Source organism: Falco peregrinus, unplaced genomic scaffold, assembly GCF_023634155.1.
Source record: "Falco peregrinus isolate bFalPer1 unplaced genomic scaffold, bFalPer1.pri scaffold_24, whole genome shotgun sequence".
Lineage (NCBI taxonomy): Eukaryota > Metazoa > Chordata > Aves > Falconiformes > Falconidae > Falco > Falco peregrinus.
This window is the reverse complement of record NW_026599593.1, coordinates 2531518-2554402: the sequence shown is the minus strand read 5'-3', so window position 1 is coordinate 2554402 and position 22885 is coordinate 2531518.

Below are 22885 nucleotides of genomic sequence, written 5' to 3'. Positions count from 1 at the left end.
CTCAAACCCTAGGACTTAAGATTTAACCTTAAGACTTAACACAAAGATTTAACCCTAAGATTTAGATTTATGAGTTAACCTTAAGACTTAATCCTAAGACTTAACACTAAGACTTAACCTTAAGACATAACCATAACACTTAAATCTAAGACTTAACCTTAAACACTTAACCGTAAGACAAAACCTTAAGATTTAACGCTGAGACTCAAATTTACGTCTTATCCTTAAGGCTTAACCCTAAGACTTAAATTTAGGTCTTAACCTTAACAGTTAACCCTAAGACTTAACCCTGAGACTTAACCCTAAGACATAACCCTGAGACTTAACCTTAAGACTTAACCTTAAAACTTAACCCTAGGACTTGAATTTAAGACTTAACCTTAAGACTTATCCCTAAGACTTAACCCTGAGACTTAAACCTAATACTTAATCTTAGAGACTTAACCCTTAGACTTAACCTTAAGACTTAACCCTAACACTTATAATTAAGACTTAACCTTAAGACTTAACCTTGTGACTTAACCTTAAAAACTAAACCTGAGACTTAACCCTAAGACTTAAACTTAAAACTTACCCTAAGTTAAAACTTAACCCTAAGAAACAATCCTAAAACTTAACCCTAAGGATTAACATAATGACTTCACCTTAAGACTTGATCCTAAGACTTCACCTTAAGACTTATCCCTAAGACATAACCCTAAGACTGAAATTTACGACTTAACCATAAGACTTAACCCTAAGACTTATCCCTAAGACATAACCCTAAGACTTAAATTTAGGACTTAACCTTAACAGTTAACCCTAAGACTTAACCCTGAGACTTAAACCTAAGACATAACCCTGAGACTTAACCTTAAGACTTAACCTTAAAACTTAACCCTAGGACTTGAATTTAAGACTTAACCTTAAGACTTATCCCTAAGACTTAACCCTGAGACTTAAACCTAATACTTAATCTTAGAGACTTAACCCTTAGACTTAACCTTAAGACTTAACCCTAACACTTATAATTAAAACTTAACCTTAAGACTTAACCTTGTGACTTAACCTTAAAAACTAAACCTGAGACTTAACCCTAAGACTTAAACTTAAAACTTACCCTAAGTTAAAACTTAACCCTAAGAAACAATCCTAAAACTTAACCCTAAGGATTAACATAATGACTTCACCTTAAGACTTGATCCTAAGACTTCACCTTAAGACTTATCCCTAAGACATAACCCTAAGACTTAAATTTACGACTTAACCATAAGACTTAACCCTAAGACTTATCCCTAAGACATAACCCTAAGACTTAAATTTAGGACTTAACCACAAGACTTAACCCTAAGACTTAATACTAATACTTAACCTAAGACTTAACCCTGAGACTTAACCTTAAGACTTAACCCTAAGATTTAACCTTAAGACTTAACCCTAAGACTTATCCCTGAGACTTAACCCTAAGACTTATCCCTGAGACTTAACCCTAAGACTTATCCCCAAACCTTAACCTTAAGACTTATTATTAAGATTTAAATTTAAGACTGAATCTTAAGACATAATACTAAGGCTTAACCTTAAGACTTATCCCTAAGACTTAACCCTGAGAATTTAATATAAGACTGAACCTTAGGATGTAACCCTAAGACTTAACACTATAACTTAACCGAAGACAACACTAAGACTTAAATTTAAGACTAAACTTTTAGACTTAACCCTAAGACGTAAACTTAAGAATTAAACATAAATCTTAACCCTGACACTTAACCCTAAGACGTATCCCAAAGACTTAAATTTAAGACTTAAACCTAAGACTCAAACCCTAGGACTTAAGATTTAACCTTAAGACTTAACACAAAGATTTAACCCTAAGATTTAGATTTATGAGTTAACCTTAAGACTTAATCCTAAGACTTAACACTAAGACTTAACCTTAAGACATAACCATAACACTTAAATCTAAGACTTAACCTTAACACTTAACCGTAAGACATAACCTTAAGATTTAACGCTAAGACTCAAATTTACGTCTTATCCTTAAGGCTTAACCCTAAGACTTAAATTTAGGTCTTAACCTTAACAGTTAACCCTAAGACTTAACCCTGAGACTTAAACCTAAGACTTAACCCTAAGACATAACCCTGAGACTTAACCTTAAGACTTAACCTTAAAACTTAACCCTAGGACTTGAATTTAAGACTTAACCTTAAGACTTATCCCTAAGACTTAACCCTGAGACTTAAACCTAATACTTAATCTTAGAGACTTAACCCTTAGACTTAACCTTAAGACTTAACCCTAACACTTATAATTAAGACTTAACCTTAAGACTTAACCTTGTGACTTAACCTTAAAAACTAAACCTGAGACTTAACCCTAAGACTTAAACTTAAAACTTAACCCTAAGACTTAACCCTATGATTTAAACCTAAGACTTAACTTAAACATAAGACTTAACCCTAAGGCATAACCCTGAGACTTAACCCTACGATTGCACCCTAAGACTAAACCCTAAGACTTAACCTTAAGACTTAACCCTAAGTCTTAACCCTGAGATTAACCGTGAGACTTAACCCAAAGATTTATCCCCAAGACTTAAAATTAAGACTTAAACTTATGACATAACCATAAGAGTTAACCCTGAGATTAAATCTTATGACTTTAACCCTAAGACTTAATATTAATACTTAACCTTAAGACAACACCCTAAGACTTAACCCTAAGACAATAAACCTAAGACGTAACCTTAAATACTTAACTCTAAGTCTTAACCTTAAGACTTAACCCTAAGACATAACTCTAAGACTTAATCTTAAGTCTTAACCTTAAGACCTAACCCTAAGATTTAACCTTAAGACGTGATCTTTAGGACATAACCCTAAGAATTAACCCTAAGACTTAAATTTAATACTTAACCCTAAGACTTAACCCTAAGACTTAATCCTAAGACATAACCCTGAGACTGAAACCTAAGACTTAACCTTAATGCTTAACCCTAAGTCATAACCCTGAGACTTAACATTGAAACTTAGCCTTGAAACTTAACCCTGAGACTTAACCCTAAGCCATATCCCCAAGACTTAACTCTAAGACGTAAACCTAAGACTCAATCCATAAGACTTAACCTTAAGACTTAACCCTAAGTCTCAGCCTTAAGACAGAACCTTACGACTTAACCCTGGGACTTAACCTTGAGACCTTACCTTGAGCCTTAACCCTGAGACTTATCCCTAAGACTTAACCATGAGACTTAACCTTCAGATTTACCGTTAAGTCTTAACTACAAGACTAAACCTTAAAACATAACCTTAAGACTTAACCGTAAGACATAAACCTGAGACTTAACCCTAAGACTTAACTAGAAGACTTAACCCTAAAACTTAACCTTAAGACTTAACCATAAAAATTAAGCCTAAGACTTAACCCTAAAACTTAACCTTAAGGCTCAACCTTAAGACTTGACGTTAAGACTTAAGTTTAAGACTTAACCTTAATACTTTACCCTAAGACGTAAGCCAAAAACTTAACCCTAAGACTTAACCCTAAAGACTTAACTATAAGACTTAACCCTAAGTCTTAACCTTAAGACCTAACTTTAATATTCAAACTTAACACTTAACCTTAGGAGTTAACCCTTAGACTTAACCTTATAACTTAACCCTAAGACATAACATTAAGAGGTAACCATAAGACTTAACTGTAAGACTTAACCTGACACTTAACATTAAGACTTAACCCTAAGAAACAATCCTAAAACTTAACCCTAAGGATTAACATAATGACTTCACCTTAAGACTTGATCCTAAGACTTCACCTTAAGACTTATCCCTAAGACATAACCCTAAGACTTAAATTTACGACTTAACCATAAGACTTAACCCTAAGACTTATCCCTAAGACATAACCCTAAGACTTAAATTTAGGACTTAACCACAAGACTTAACCCTAAGACTTAATACTAATACTTAACCTAAGACTTAACCCTGAGACTTAACCTTAAGACTTAACCCTAAGATTTAACCTTAAGACTTAACCCTAAGACTTATCCCTGAGACTTAACCCTAAGACTTATCCCCGAGACTTAACCCTAAGACTTATCCCCAAACCTTAACCTTAAGACTTATTATTAAGATTTAAATTTAAGACTGAATCTTAAGACATAATACTAAGGCTTAACCTTAAGACTTATCCCTAAGACTTAACCCTGAGAATTTAATATAAGACTGAACCTTAGGATGTAACCCTAAGACTTAACACTATAACTTAACCGAAGACAACACTAAGACTTAAATTTAAGACTAAACTTTTAGACTTAACCCTAAGACGTAAACTTAAGAATTAAACATAAATCTTAACCCTGACACTTAACCCTAAGACGTATCCCAAAGACTTAAATTTAAGACTTAAACCTAAGACTCAAACCCTAGGACTTAAGATTTAACCTTAAGACTTAACACAAAGATTTAACCCTAAGATTTAGATGTATGAGTTAACCTTAAGACTTAATCCTAAGACTTAACACTAAGACTTAACCTTAAGACATAACCATAACACTTAAATCTAAGACTTAACCTTAACACTTAACCGTAAGACATAACCTTAAGATTTAATGCTAAGACTCAAATTTACGTCTTATCCTTAAGGCTTAACCCTAAGACTTAAATTTAGGTCTTAACCTTAACAGTTAACCCTAAGACTTAACCCTGAGACTTAAACCTAAGACTTAACCCTAAGACATAACCCTGAGACTTAACCTTAAGACTTAACCTTAAAACTTAACCCTAGGACTTGAATTTAAGACTTAACCTTAAGACTTATCCCTAAGACTTAACCCTGAGACTTAAACCTAATACTTAATCTTAGAGACTTAACCCTTAGACTTAACCTTAAGACTTAACCCTAACACTTATAATTAAGACTTAACCTTGTGACTTAACCTTAAAAACTAAACCTGAGACTTAACCCTAAGACTTAAACTTAAAACTTAACCCTAAGACTTAACCCTATGATTTAAACCTAAGACTTAACTTAAACATAAGACTTAACCCTAAGGCATAACCCTGAGACTTAACCCTACGACTGAACCCTAAGACTAAACCCTAAGACTTAACCTTAAGACTTAACCCTAAGTCTTAACCCTGAGATTAACCGTGAGACTTAACCCAAGGATTTATCCCCAAGACTTAAAATTAAGACTTAAACTTATGACATAACCATAAGAGTTAACCCTGAGATTAAATCTTATGACTTTAACCCTAAGACTTAATATTAATACTTAACCTTAAGACAACACCCTAAGACTTAACCCTAAGACAATAAACCTAAGACGTAACCTTAAATACTTAACTCTAAGTCTTAACCTTAAGACTTAACCCTAAGACATAACTCTAAGACTTAATCTTAAGTCTTAACCTTAAGACCTAACCCTAGATTTAACCTTAAGACGTGATCTTTAGGACATAACCCTAAGAATTAACCCTAAGACTTAAATTTAATACTTAACCCTAAGACTTAACCCTAAGACTTAACCCTAAGACATAACCCTGAGACTGAAACCTAAGACTTATCCTTAATGCTTAACCCTAAGTCATAACCCTGAGACTTAACATTGAAACTTAGCCTTGAAACTTAACCCTGAGACTTAACCCTAAGCCATATCCCCAAGACTTAACTCTAAGACGTAAACCTAAGACTCAATCCATAAGACTTAACCTTAAGACTTAACCCTAAGTCTCAGCCTTAAGACAGAACCTTACGACTTAACCCTGGGACTTAACCTTGAGACCTTACCTTGAGCCTTAACCCTGAGACTTATCCCTAAGACTTAACCATGAGACTTAACCTTCAGATTTACCGTTAAGTCTTAACTACAAGACTAAACCTTAAAACATAACCTTAAGACTTAACCGTAAGACATAAACCTGAGACTTAACCCTAAGACTTAACTAGAAGACTTAACCCTAAAACTTAACCTTAAGACTTAACCATAAAAATTAAGCCTAAGACTTAACCCTAAAACTTAACCTTAAGGCTCAACCTTAAGACTTGACGTTAAGACTTAAGTTTAAGACTTAACCTTAATACTTTACCCTAAGACGTAAGCCAAAAACTTAACCCTAAGACTTAACCCTAAAGACTTAACTATAAGACTTAACCCTAAGTCTTAACCTTAAGACCTAACTTTAATATTCAAACTTAACACTTAACCTTAGGAGTTAACCCTTAGACTTAACCTTATAACTTAACCCTAAGACATAACATTAAGAGGTAACCATAAGACTTAACTGTAAGACTTAACCTGACACTTAACATTAAGACTTAACCCTAAGAAACAATCCTAAAACTTAACCCTAAGGATTAACATAATGACTTCACTTTAAGACTTGATCCTAAGACTTCACCTTAAGACTTATCCCTAAGACATAACCCTAAGACTTAAATTTACGACTTAACCATAAGACTTAACCCTAAGACTTATCCCTAAGACATAACCCTAAGACTTAAATTTAGGACTTAACCACAAGACTTAACCCTAAGACTTAATACTAATACTTAACCTAAGACTTAACCCTGAGACTTAACCTTAAGACTTAACCCTAAGATTTAACCTTAAGACTTAACCCTAAGACTTATCCCTGAGACTTAACCCTAAGACTTATCCCTGAGACTTAACCCTAAGACTTATCCCCAAACCTTAACCTTAAGACTTATTATTAAGATTTAAATTTAAGACTGAATCTTAAGACATAATACTAAGGCTTAACCTTAAGACTTATCCCTAAGACTTAACCCTGAGAATTTAATATAAGACTGAACCTTAGGATGTAACCCTAAGACTTAACACTATAACTTAACCGAAGACAACACTAAGACTTAAATTTAAGACTAAACTTTTAGACTTAACCCTAAGACGTAAACTTAAGAATTAAACATAAATCTTAACCCTGACACTTAACCCTAAGACGTATCCCAAAGACTTAAATTTAAGACTTAAACCTAAGACTCAAACCCTAGGACTTAAGATTTAACCTTAAGACTTAACACAAAGATTTAACCCTAAGATTTAGATGTATGAGTTAACCTTAAGACTTAATCCTAAGACTTAACACTAAGACTTAACCTTAAGACATAACCATAACACTTAAATCTAAGACTTAACCTTAACACTTAACCGTAAGACATAACCTTAAGATTTAACGCTAAGACTCAAATTTACGTCTTATCCTTAAGGCTTAACCCTAAGACTTAAATTTAGGTCTTAACCTTAACAGTTAACCCTAAGACTTAACCCTGAGACTTAAACCTAAGACTTAACCCTAAGACATAACCCTGAGACTTAACCTTAAGACTTAACCTTAAAACTTAACCCTAGGACTTGAATTTAAGACTTAACCTTAAGACTTATCCCTAAGACTTAACCCTGAGACTTAAACCTAATACTTAATCTTAGAGACTTAACCCTTAGACTTAACCTTAAGACTTAACCCTAACACTTATAATTAAGACTTAACCTTGTGACTTAACCTTAAAAACTAAACCTGAGACTTAACCCTAAGACTTAAACTTAAAACTTAACCCTAAGACTTAACCCTATGATTTAAACCTAAGACTTAACTTAAACATAAGACTTAACCCTAAGGCATAACCCTGAGACTTAACCCTACGACTGAACCCTAAGACTAAACCCTAAGACTTAACCTTAAGACTTAACCCTAAGTCTTAACCCTGAGATTAACCGTGAGACTTAACCCAAGGATTTATCCCCAAGACTTAAAATTAAGACTTAAACTTATGACATAACCATAAGAGTTAACCCTGAGATTAAATCTTATGACTTTAACCCTAAGACTTAATATTAATACTTAACCTTAAGACAACACCCTAAGACTTAACCCTAAGACAATAAACCTAAGACGTAACCTTAAATACTTCACTCTAAGTCTTAACCTTAAGACTTAACCCTAAGACATAACTCTAAGACTTAATCTTAAGTCTTAACCTTAAGACCTAACCCTAAGATTTAACCTTAAGACGTGATCTTTAGGACATAACCCTAAGAATTAACCCTAAGACTTAAATTTAATACTTAACCCTAAGACTTAACCCTAAGACATAACCCTGAGACTGAAACCTAAGACTTAACCTTAATGCTTAACCCTAAGTCATAACCCTGAGACTTAACATTGAAACTTAGCCTTGAAACTTAACCCTGAGACTTAACCCTAAGCCATATCCCCAAGACTTAACTCTAAGACGTAAACCTAAGACTCAATCCATAAGACTTAACCTTAAGACTTAACCCTAAGTCTCAGCCTTAAGACAGAACCTTACGACTTAACCCTGGGACTTAACCTTGAGACCTTACCTTGAGCCTTAACCCTGAGACTTATCCCTAAGACTTAACCATGAGACTTAACCTTCAGATTTACCGTTAAGTCTTAACTACAAGACTAAACCTTAAAACATAACCTTAAGACTTAACCGTAAGACATAAACCTGAGACTTAACCCTAAGACTTAACTAGAAGACTTAACCCTAAAACTTAACCTTAAGACTTAACCATAAAAATTAAGCCTAAGACTTAACCCTAAAACTTAACCTTAAGGCTCAACCTTAAGACTTGACGTTAAGACTTAAGTTTAAGACTTAACCTTAATACTTTACCCTAAGACGTAAGCCAAAAACTTAACCCTAAGACTTAACCCTAAAGACTTAACTATAAGACTTAACCCTAAGTCTTAACCTTAAGACCTAACTTTAATATTCAAACTTAACACTTAACCTTAGGAGTTAACCCTTAGACTTAACCTTATAACTTAACCCTAAGACATAACATTAAGAGGTAACCATGAGACTTAACTGTAAGACTTAACCTGACACTTAACATTAAGACTTAACCCTAAGAAACAATCCTAAAACTTAACCCTAAGGATTAACATAATGACTTCACCTTAAGACTTGATCCTAAGACTTCACCTTAAGACTTATCCCTAAGACATAACCCTAAGACTTAAATTTACGACTTAACCGTAAGACTTAACCCTAAGACTTATCCCTAAGACATAACCCTAAGACTTAAATTTAGGACTTAACCACAAGACTTAACCCTAAGACTTAATACTAACACTTAACCTAAGACTTAACCCTGAGACTTAACCTTAAGACTTAACCCTAAGATTTAACCTTAAGACTTAACCCTAAGACTTATCCCTGAGACTTAACCCTAAGACTTATCCCTGAGACTTAACCCTAAGACTTATCCCCAAACCTTAACCTTAAGACTTATTATTAAGATTTAAATTTAAGACTGAATCTTAAGACATAATACTAAGGCTTAACCTTAAGACTTATCCCTAAGACTTAACCCTGAGAATTTAATATAAGACTGAACCTTAGGATGTAACCCTAAGACTTAACACTATAACTTAACCGAAGACAACACTAAGACTTAAATTTAAGACTAAACTTTTAGACTTAACCCTAAGACGTAAACTTAAGAATTAAACATAAATCTTAACCCTGACACTTAACCCTAAGACGTATCCCAAAGACTTAAATTTAAGACTGAAACCTAAGACTCAAACCCTAGGACTTAAGATTTAACCTTAAGACTTAACACAAAGATTTAACCCTAAGATTTAGATGTATGAGTTAACCTTAAGACTTAATCCTAAGACTTAACACTAAGACTTAACCTTAAGACATAACCATAACACTTAAATCTAAGACTTAACCTTAACACTTAACCGTAAGACATAACCTTAAGATTTAACGCTAAGACTCAAATTTACGTCTTATCCTTAAGGCTTAACCCTAAGACTTAAATTTAGGTCTTAACCTTAACAGTTAACCCTAAGACTTAACCCTGAGACTTAAACCTAAGACATAACCCTGAGACTTAACCTTAAGACTTAACCTTAAAACTTAACCCTAGGACTTGAATTTAAGACTTAACCTTAAGACTTATCCCTAAGACTTAACCCTGAGACTTAAACCTAATACTTAATCTTAGAGACTTAACCCTTAGACTTAACCTTAAGACTTAACCCTAACACTTATAATTAAGACTTAACCTTAAGACTTAACCTTGTGACTTAACCTTAAAAACTAAACCTGAGACTTAACCCTAAGACTTAAACTTAAAACTTACCCTAAGTTAAAACTTAACCCTAAGAAACAATCCTAAAACTTAACCCTAAGGATTAACATAATGACTTCACCTTAAGACTTGATCCTAAGACTTCACCTTAAGACTTATCCCTAAGACATAACCCTAAGACTGAAATTTACGACTTAACCATAAGACTTAACCCTAAGACTTATCCCTAAGACATAACCCTAAGACTTAAATTTAGGACTTAACCACAAGACTTAACCCTAAGACTTAATACTAATACTTAACCTAAGACTTAACCCTGAGACTTAACCTTAAGACTTAACCCTAAGACTTATCCCTGAGACTTAACCCTAAGACTTATCCCTGAGACTTAACCCTAAGACTTATCCCCAAACCTTAACCTTAAGACTTATTATTAAGATTTAAATTTAAGACTGAATCTTAAGACATAATACTAAGGCTTAACCTTAAGACTTATCCCTAAGACTTAACCCTGAGAATTTAATATAAGACTGAACCTTAGGATGTAACCCTAAGACTTAACACTATAACTTAACTGAAGACAACACTAAGACTTAAATTTAAGACTAAACTTTTAGACTTAACCCTAAGACGTAAACTTAAGAATTAAACATAAATCTTAACCCTGACACTTAACCCTAAGACGTATCCCAAAGACTTAAATTTAAGACTTAAACCTAAGACTCAAACCCTAGGACTTAAGATTTAACCTTAAGACTTAACACAAAGATTTAACCCTAAGATTTAGATTTATGAGTTAACCTTAAGACTTAATCCTAAGACTTAACACTAAGACTTAACCTTAAGACATAACCATAACACTTAAATCTAAGACTTAACCTTAACACTTAACCGTAAGACATAACCTTAAGATTTAACGCTAAGACTCAAATTTACGTCTTATCCTTAAGGCTTAACCCTAAGACTTAAATTTAGGTCTTAACCTTAACAGTTAACCCTAAGACTTAACCCTGAGACTTAAACCTAAGACTTAACCCTAAGACATAACCCTGAGACTTAACCTTAAGACTTAACCTTAAAACTTAACCCTAGGACTTGAATTTAAGACTTAACCTTAAGACTTATCCCTAAGACTTAACCCTGAGACTTAAACCTAATACTTAATCTTAGAGACTTAACCCTTAGACTTAACCTTAAGACTTAACCCTAACACTTATAATTAAGACTTAACCTTAAGACTTAACCTTGTGACTTAACCTTAAAAACTAAACCTGAGACTTAACCCTAAGACTTAAACTTAAAACTTAACCCTAAGACTTAACCCTATGATTTAAACCTAAGACTTAACTTAAACATAAGACTTAACCCTAAGGCATAACCCTGAGACTTAACCCTACGACTGAACCCTAAGACTAAACCCTAAGACTTAACCTTAAGACTTAACCCTAAGTCTTAACCCTGAGATTAACCGTGAGACTTAACCCAAAGATTTATCCCCAAGACTTAAAATTAAGACTTAAACTTATGACATAACCATAAGAGTTAACCCTGAGATTAAATCTTATGACTTTAACCCTAAGACTTAATATTAATACTTAACCTTAAGACAACACCCTAAGACTTAACCCTAAGACAATAAACCTAATACGTAACCTTAAATACTTAACTCTAAGTCTTAACCTTAAGACTTAACCCTAAGACATAACTCTAAGACTTAATCTTAAGTCTTAACCTTAAGACCTAACCCTAAGATTTAACCTTAAGACGTGATCTTTAGGACATAACCCTAAGAATTAACCCTAAGACTTAAATTTAATACTTAACCCTAAGACTTAACCCTAAGACTTAATCCTAAGACATAACCCTGAGACTGAAACCTAAGACTTAACCTTAATGCTTAACCCTAAGTCATAACCCTGAGACTTAACATTGAAACTTAGCCTTGAAACTTAACCCTGAGACTTAACCCTAAGCCATATCCCCAAGACTTAACTCTAAGACGTAAACCTAAGACTCAATCCATAAGACTTAACCTTAAGACTTAACCCTAAGTCTCAGCCTTAAGACAGAACCTTACGACTTAACCCTGGGACTTAACCTTGAGACCTTACCTTGAGCCTTAACCCTGAGACTTATCCCTAAGACTTAACCATGAGACTTAACCTTCAGATTTACCGTTAAGTCTTAACTACAAGACTAAACCTTAAAACATAACCTTAAGACTTAACCGTAAGACATAAACCTGAGACTTAACCCTAAGACTTAACTAGAAGACTTAACCCTAAAACTTAACCTTAAGACTTAACCATAAAAATTAAGCCTAAGACTTAACCCTAAAACTTAACCTTAAGGCTCAACCTTAAGACTTGACGTTAAGACTTAAGTTTAAGACTTAACCTTAATACTTTACCCTAAGACGTAAGCCAAAAACTTAACCCTAAGACTTAACCCTAAAGACTTAACTATAAGACTTAACCCTAAGTCTTAACCTTAAGACCTAACTTTAATATTCAAACTTAACACTTAACCTTAGGAGTTAACCCTTAGACTTAACCTTATAACTTAACCCTAAGACATAACATTAAGAGGTAACCATAAGACTTAACTGTAAGACTTAACCTGACACTTAACATTAAGACTTAACCCTAAGAAACAATCCTAAAACTTAACCCTAAGGATTAACATAATGACTTCACCTTAAGACTTGATCCTAAGACTTCACCTTAAGACTTATCCCTAAGACATAACCCTAAGACTTAAATTTACGACTTAACCATAAGACTTAACCCTAAGACTTATCCCTAAGACATAACCCTAAGACTTAAATTTAGGACTTAACCACAAGACTTAACCCTAAGACTTAATACTAATACTTAACCTAAGACTTAACCCTGAGACTTAACCTTAAGACTTAACCCTAAGATTTAACCTTAAGACTTAACCCTAAGACTTATCCCTGAGACTTAACCCTAAGACTTATCCCTGAGACTTAACCCTAAGACTTATCCCCAAACCTTAACCTTAAGACTTATTATTAAGATTTAAATCTAAGACTGAATCTTAAGACATAATACTAAGGCTTAACCTTAAGACTTATCCCTAAGACTTAACCCTGAGAATTTAATATAAGACTGAACCTTAGGATGTAACCCTAAGACTTAACACTATAACTTAACCGAAGACAACACTAAGACTTAAATTTAAGACTAAACTTTTAGACTTAACCCTAAGACGTAAACTTAAGAATTAAACATAAATCTTAACCCTGACACTTAACCCTAAGACGTATCCCAAAGACTTAAATTTAAGACTGAAACCTAAGACTCAAACCCTAGGACTTAAGATTTAACCTTAAGACTTAACACAAAGATTTAACCCTAAGATTTAGATGTATGAGTTAACCTTAAGACTTAATCCTAAGACTTAACACTAAGACTTAACCTTAAGACATAACCATAACACTTAAATCTAAGACTTAACCTTAACACTTAACCGTAAGACATAACCTTAAGATTTAACGCTAAGACTCAAATTTACGTCTTATCCTTAAGGCTTAACCCTAAGACTTAAATTTAGGTCTTAACCTTAACAGTTAACCCTAAGACTTAACCCTGAGACTTAAACCTAAGACATAACCCTGAGACTTAACCTTAAGACTTAACCTTAAAACTTAACCCTAGGACTTGAATTTAAGACTTAACCTTAAGACTTATCCCTAAGACTTAACCCTGAGACTTAAACCTAATACTTAATCTTAGAGACTTAACCCTTAGACTTAACCTTAAGACTTAACCCTAACACTTATAATTAAGACTTAACCTTGTGACTTAACCTTGTGACTTAACCTTAAAAACTAAACCTGAGACTTAACCCTAAGACTTAAACTTAAAACTTAACCCTAAGACTTAACCCTATGATTTAAACCTAAGACTTAACTTAAACATAAGACTTAACCCTAAGGCATAACCCTGAGACTTAACCCTACGACTGAACCCTAAGACTAAACCCTAAGACTTAACCTTAAGACTTAACCCTAAGTCTTAACCCTGAGATTAACCGTGAGACTTAACCCAAGGATTTATCCCCAAGACTTAAAATTAAGACTTAAACTTATGACATAACCATAAGAGTTAACCCTGAGATTAAATCTTATGACTTTAACCCTAAGACTTAATATTAATACTTAACCTTAAGACAACACCCTAAGACTTAACCCTAAGACAATAAACCTAAGACGTAACCTTAAATACTTAACTCTAAGTCTTAACCTTAAGACTTAACCCTAAGACATAACTCTAAGACTTAATCTTAAGTCTTAACCTTAAGACCTAACCCTAAGATTTAACCTTAAGACGTGATCTTTAGGACATAACCCTAAGAATTAACCCTAAGACTTAAATTTAATACTTAACCCTAAGACTTAACCCTAAGACTTAATCCTAAGACATAACCCTGAGACTGAAACCTAAGACTTAACCTTAATGCTTAACCCTAAGTCATAACCCTGAGACTTAACATTGAAACTTAGCCTTGAAACTTAACCCTGAGACTTAACCCTAAGCCATATCCCCAAGACTTAACTCTAAGACGTAAACCTAAGACTCAATCCATAAGACTTAACCTTAAGACTTAACCCTAAGTCTCAGCCTTAAGACAGAACCTTACGACTTAACCCTGGGACTTAACCTTGAGACCTTACCTTGAGCCTTAACCCTGAGACTTATCCCTAAGACTTAACCATGAGACTTAACCTTCAGATTTACCGTTAAGTCTTAACTACAAGACTAAACCTTAAAACATAACCTTAAGACTTAACCGTAAGACATAAACCTGAGACTTAACCCTAAGACTTAACTAGAAGACTTAACCCTAAAACTTAACCTTAAGACTTAACCATAAAAATTAAGCCTAAGACTTAACCCTAAAACTTAACCTTAAGGCTCAACCTTAAGACTTGACGTTAAGACTTAAGTTTAAGACTTAACCTTAATACTTTACCCTAAGACGTAAGCCAAAAACTTAACCCTAAGACTTAACCCTAAAGACTTAACTATAAGACTTAACCCTAAGTCTTAACCTTAAGACCTAACTTTAATATTCAAACTTAACACTTAACCTTAGGAGTTAACCCTTAGACTTAACCTTATAACTTAACCCTAAGACATAACATTAAGAGGTAACCATAAGACTTAACTGTAAGACTTAACCTGACACTTAACATTAAGACTTAACCCTAAGAAACAATCCTAAAACTTAACCCTAAGGATTAACATAATGACTTCACCTTAAGACTTGATCCTAAGACTTCACCTTAAGACTTATCCCTAAGACATAACCCTAAGACTTAAATTTACGACTTAACCATAAGACTTAACCCTAAGACTTATCCCTAAGACATAACCCTAAGACTTAAATTTAGGACTTAACCACAAGACTTAACCCTAAGACTTAATACTAATACTTAACCTAAGACTTAACCCTGAGACTTAACCTTAAGACTTAACCCTAAGATTTAACCTTAAGACTTAACCCTAAGACTTATCCCTGAGACTTAACCCTAAGACTTATCCCCGAGACTTAACCCTAAGACTTATCCCCAAACCTTAACCTTAAGACTTATTATTAAGATTTAAATTTAAGACTGAATCTTAAGACATAATACTAAGGCTTAACCTTAAGACTTATCCCTAAGACTTAACCCTGAGAATTTAATATAAGACTGAACCTTAGGATGTAACCCTAAGACTTAACACTATAACTTAACCGAAGACAACACTAAGACTTAAATTTAAGACTAAACTTTTAGACTTAACCCTAAGACGTAAACTTAAGAATTAAACATAAATCTTAACCCTGACACTTAACCCTAAGACGTATCCCAAAGACTTAAATTTAAGACTTAAACCTAAGACTCAAACCCTAGGACTTAAGATTTAACCTTAAGACTTAACACAAAGATTTAACCCTAAGATTTAGATGTATGAGTTAACCTTAAGACTTAATCCTAAGACTTAACACTAAGACTTAACCTTAAGACATAACCATAACACTTAAATCTAAGACTTAACCTTAACACTTAACCGTAAGACATAACCTTAAGATTTAACGCTGAGACTCAAATTTACGTCTTATCCTTAAGGCTTAACCCTAAGACTTAAATTTAGGTCTTAACCTTAACAGTTAACCCTAAGACTTAACCCTGAGACTTAAACCTAAGACTTAACCCTAAGACATAACCCTGAGACTTAACCTTAAGACTTAACCTTAAAACTTAACCCTAGGACTTGAATTTAAGACTTAACCTTAAGACTTATCCCTAAGACTTAACCCTGAGACTTAAACCTAATACTTAATCTTAGAGACTTAACCCTTAGACTTAACCTTAAGACTTAACCCTAACACTTATAATTAAGACTTAACCTTGTGACTTAACCTTGTGACTTAACCTTAAAAACTAAACCTGAGACTTAACCCTAAGACTTAAACTTAAAACTTAACCCTAAGACTTAACCCTATGATTTAAACCTAAGACTTAACTTAAACATAAGACTTAACCCTAAGGCATAACCCTGAGACTTAACCCTACGACTGAACCCTAAGACTAAACCCTAAGACTTAACCTTAAGACTTAACCCTAAGTCTTAACCCTGAGATTAACCGTGAGACTTAACCCAAGGATTTATCCCCAAGACTTAAAATTAAGACTTAAACTTATGACATAGCCATAAGAGTTAACCCTGAGATTAAATCTTATGACTTTAACCCTAAGACTTAATATTAATACTTAACCTTAAGACAACACCCTAAGACTTAACCCTAAGACAATAAACCTAAGACGTAACCTTAAATACTTAACTCTAAGTCTTAACCTTAAGACTTAACCCTAAGACATAACTCTAAGACTTAGTCTTAAGTCTTAACCTTAAGACCTAACCCTAAGATTTAACCTTAAGACGTGATCTTTAGGACATAACCCTAAGAATTAACCCTAAGACTTAAATTTAATACTTAACCCTAAGACTTAACCCTAAGACTTAATCCTAAGACATAACCCTGAGACTGAAACCTAAGACTTAACCTTAATGCTTAACCCTAAGTCATAACCCTGAGACTTAACATTGAAACTTAGCCTTGAAACTTAACCCTGAGACTTAACCCTAAGCCATATCCCCAAGACTTAACTCTAAGACGTAAACCTAAGACTCAATCCATAAGACTTAACCTTAAGACTTAACCCTAAGTCTCAGCCTTAAGACAGAACCTTACGACTTAACCCTGGGACTTAACCTTGAGACCTTACCTTGAGCCTTAACCCTGAGACTTATCCCTAAGACTTAACCATGAGACTTAACCTTCAGATTTACCGTTAAGTCTTAACTACAAGACTAAACCTTAAAACATAACCTTAAGACTTAACCGTAAGACATAAACCTGAGACTTAACCCTAAGACTTAACTAGAAGACTTAACCCTAAAACTTAACCTTAAGACTTAACCATAAAAATTAAGCCTAAGACTTAACCCTAAAACTTAACCTTAAGGCTCAACCTTAAGACTTGACGTTAAGACTTAAGTTTAAGACTTAACCTTAATACTTTACCCTAAGACGTAAGCCAAAAACTTAACCCTAAGACTTAACCCTAAAGACTTAACTATAAGACTTAACCCTAAGTCTTAACCTTAAGACCTAACTTTAATATTCAAACTTAACACTTAACCTTAGGAGTTAACCCTTAGACTTAACCTTATAACTTAACCCTAAGACATAACATTAAGAGGTAACCATAAGACTTAACTGTAAGACTTAACCTGACACTTAACATTAAGACTTAACCCTAAGAAACAATCCTAAAACTTAACCCTAAGGATTAACATAATGACTTCACCTTAAGACTTGATCCTAAGACTTCACCTTAAGACTTATCCCTAAGACATAACCCTAAGACTTAAATTTACGACTTAACCATAAGACTTAACCCTAAGACTTATCCCTAAGACATAACCCTAAGACTTAAATTTAGGACTTAACCACAAGACTTAACCCTAAGACTTAATACTAATACTTAACCTAAGACTTAACCCTGAGACTTAACCTTAAGACTTAACCCTAAGATTTAACCTTAAGACTTAACCCTAAGACTTATCCCTGAGACTTAACCCTAAGACTTATCCCTGAGACTTAACCCTAAGACTTATCCCCAAACCTTAACCTTAAGACTTATTATTAAGATTTAAATCTAAGACTGAATCTTAAGACATAATACTAAGGCTTAACCTTAAGACTTATCCCTAAGACTTAACCCTGAGAATTTAATATAAGACTGAACCTTAGGATGTAACCCTAAGACTTAACACTATAACTTAACCGAAGAGAACACTAAGACTTAAATTTAAGACTAAACTTTTAGACTTAACCCTAAGACGTAAACTTAAGAATTAAACATAAATCTTAACCCTGACACTTAACCCTAAGACGTATCCCAAAGACTTAAATTTAAGACTTAAACCTAAGACTCAAACCCTAGGACTTAAGATTTAACCTTAAGACTTAACACAAAGATTTAACCCTAAGATTTAGATGTATGAGTTAACCTTAAGACTTAATCCTAAGACTTAACACTAAGACTTAACCTTAAGACATAACCATAACACTTAAATCTAAGACTTAACCTTAACACTTAACCGTAAGACATAACCTTAAGATTTAACGCTGAGACTCAAATTTACGTCTTATCCTTAAGGCTTAACCCTAAGACTTAAATTTAGGTCTTAACCTTAACAGTTAACCCTAAGACTTAACCCTGAGACTTAAACCTAAGACTTAACCCTAAGACATAACCCTGAGACTTAACCTTAAGACTTAACCTTAAAACTTAACCCTAGGACTTGAATTTAAGACTTAACCTTAAGACTTATCCCTAAGACTTAACCCTGAGACTTAAACCTAATACTTAATCTTAGAGACTTAACCCTTAGACTTAACCTTAAGACTTAACCCTAACACTTATAATTAAGACTTAACCTTAAGACTTAACCTTAAAAACTAAACCTGAGACTTAACCCTAAGACTTAAACTTAAAACTTAACCCTAAGACTTAACCCTATGATTTAAACCTAAGACTTAACTTAAACATAAGACTTAACCCTAAGGCATAACCCTGAGACTTAACCCTACGACTGAACCCTAAGACTAAACCCTAAGACTTAACCTTAAGACTTAACCCTAAGTCTTAACCCTGAGATTAACCGTGAGACTTAACCCAAAGATTTATCCCCAAGACTTAAAATTAAGACTTAAACTTATGACATAGCCATAAGAGTTAACCCTGAGATTAAATCTTATGACTTTAACCCTAAGACTTAATATTAATACTTAACCTTAAGACAACACCCTAAGACTTAACCCTAAGACAATAAACCTAAGACGTAACCTTAAATACTTAACTCTAAGTCTTAACCTTAAGACTTAACCCTAAGACATAACTCTAAGACTTAGTCTTAAGTCTTAACCTTAAGACCTAACCCTAAGATTTAACCTTAAGACGTGATCTTTAGGACATAACCCTAAGAATTAACCCTAAGACTTAAATTTAATACTTAACCCTAAGACTTAACCCTAAGACTTAATCCTAAGACATAACCCTGAGACTGAAACCTAAGACTTAACCTTAATGCTTAACCCTAAGTCATAACCCTGAGACTTAACATTGAAACTTAGCCTTGAAACTTAACCCTGAGACTTAACCCTAAGCCATATCCCCAAGACTTAACTCTAAGACGTAAACCTAAGACTCAATCCATAAGACTTAACCTTAAGACTTAACCCTAAGTCTCAGCCTTAAGACAGAACCTTACGACTTAACCCTGGGACTTAACCTTGAGACCTTACCTTGAGCCTTAACCCTGAGACTTATCCCTAAGACTTAACCATGAGACTTAACCTTCAGATTTACCGTTAAGTCTTAACTACAAGACTAAACCTTAAAACATAACCTTAAGACTTAACCGTAAGACATAAACCTGAGACTTAACCCTAAGACTTAACTAGAAGACTTAACCCTAAAACTTAACCTTAAGACTTAACCATAAAAATTAAGCCTAAGACTTAACCCTAAAACTTAACCTTAAGGCTCAACCTTAAGACTTGACGTTAAGACTTAAGTTTAAGACTTAACCTTAATACTTTACCCTAAGACGTAAGCCAAAAACTTAACCCTAAGACTTAACCCTAAAGACTTAACTATAAGACTTAACCCTAAGTCTTAACCTTAAGACCTAACTTTAATATTCAAACTTAACACTTAACCTTAGGAGTTAACCCTTAGACTTAACCTTATAACTTAACCCTAAGACATAACATTAAGAGGTAACCATAAGACTTAACTGTAAGACTTAACCTGACACTTAACATTAAGACTTAACCCTAAGAAACAATCCTAAAACTTAACCCTAAGGATTAACATAATGACTTCACCTTAAGACTTGATCCTAAGACTTCACCTTAAGACTTATCCCAAAGACATAACCCTAAGACTTAAATTTACGACTTAACCATAAGACTTAACCCTAAGACTTATCCCTAAGACATAACCCTAAGACTTAAATTTAGGACTTAACCACAAGACTTAACCCTAAGACTTAATACTAATACTTAACCTAAGACTTAACCCTGAGACTTAACCTTAAGACTTAACCCTAAGATGTAACCTTAAGACTTAACCCTAAGACTTATCCCTGAGACTTAACCCTAAGACTTATCCCTGAGACTTAACCCTAAGACTTATCCCCAAACCTTAACCTTAAGACTTATTATTAAGATTTAAATTTAAGACTGAATCTTAAGACATAATACTAAGGCTTAACCTTAAGACTTATCCCTAAGACTTAACCCTGAGAATTTAATATAAGACTGAACCTTAGGATGTAACCCTAAGACTTAACACTATAACTTAACCGAAGACAACACTAAGACTTAAATTTAAGACTAAACTTTTAGACTTAACCCTAAGACGTAAACTTAAGAATTAAACATAAATCTTAACCCTGACACTTAACCCTAAGACGTATCCCAAAGACTTAAATTTAAGACTTAAACCTAAGACTCAAACCCTAGGACTTAAGATTTAACCTTAAGACTTAACACAAAGATTTAACCCTAAGATTTAGATTTATGAGTTAACCTTAAGACTTAATCCTAAGACTTAACACTAAGACTTAACCTTAAGACATAACCATAACACTTAAATCTAAGACTTAACCTTAACACTTAACCGTAAGACATAACCTTAAGATTTAACGCTGAGACTCAAATTTACGTCTTATCCTTAAGGCTTAACCCTAAGACTTAAATTTAGGTCTTAACCTTAACAGTTAACCCTAAGACTTAACCCTGAGACTTAAACCTAAGACTTAACCCTAAGACATAACCCTGAGACTTAACCTTAAGACTTAACCTTAAAACTTAACCCTAGGACTTGAATTTAAGACTTAACCTTAAGACTTATCCCTAAGACTTAACCCTGAGACTTAAACCTAATACTTAATCTTAGAGACTTAACCCTTAGACTTAACCTTAAGACTTAACCCTAACACTTATAATTAAGACTTAACCTTGTGACTTAACCTTAAAAACTAAACCTGAGACTTAACCCTAAGACTTAAACTTAAAACTTAACCCTAAGACTTAACCCTATGATTTAAACCTAAGACTTAACTTAAACATAAGACTTAACCCTAAGGCATAACCCTGAGACTTAACCCTACGACTGAACCCTAAGACTAAACCCTAAGACTTAACCTTAAGACTTAACCCTAAGTCTTAACCCTGAGATTAACCGTGAGACTTAACCCAAAGATTTATCCCCAAGACTTAAAATTAAGACTTAAACTTATGACATAACCATAAGAGTTAACCCTGAGATTAAATCTTATGACTTTAACCCTAAGACTTAATATTAATACTTAACCTTAAGACAACACCCTAAGACTTAACCCTAAGACAATAAACCTAAGACGTAACCTTAAATACTTAACTCTAAGTCTTAACCTTAAGACTTAACCCTAAGACATAACTCTAAGACTTAATCTTAAGTCTTAACCTTAAGACCTAACCCTAAGATTTAACCTTAAGACGTGATCTTTAGGACATAACCCTAAGAATTAACCCTAAGACTTAAATTTAATACTTAACCCTAAGACTTAACCCTAAGACTTAATCCTAAGACATAACCCTGAGACTGAAACCTAAGACTTAACCTTAATGCTTAACCCTAAGTCATAACCCTGAGACTTAACATTGAAACTTAGCCTTGAAACTTAACCCTGAGACTTAACCCTAAGCCATATCCCCAAGACTTAACTCTAAGACGTAAACCTAAGACTCAATCCATAAGACTTAACCTTAAGACTTAACCCTAAGTCTCAGCCTTAAGACAGAACCTTACGACTTAACCCTGGGACTTAACCTTGAGACCTTACCTTGAGCCTTAACCCTGAGACTTATCCCTAAGACTTAACCATGAGACTTAACCTTCAGATTTACCGTTAAGTCTTAACTACAAGACTAAACCTTAAAACATAACCTTAAGACTTAACCGTAAGACATAAACCTGAGACTTAACCCTAAGACTTAACTAGAAGACTTAACCCTAAAACTTAACCTTAAGACTTAACCATAAAAATTAAGCCTAAGACTTAACCCTAAAACTTAACCTTAAGGCTCAACCTTAAGACTTGACGTTAAGACTTAAGTTTAAGACTTAACCTTAATACTTTACCCTAAGACGTAAGCCAAAAACTTAACCCT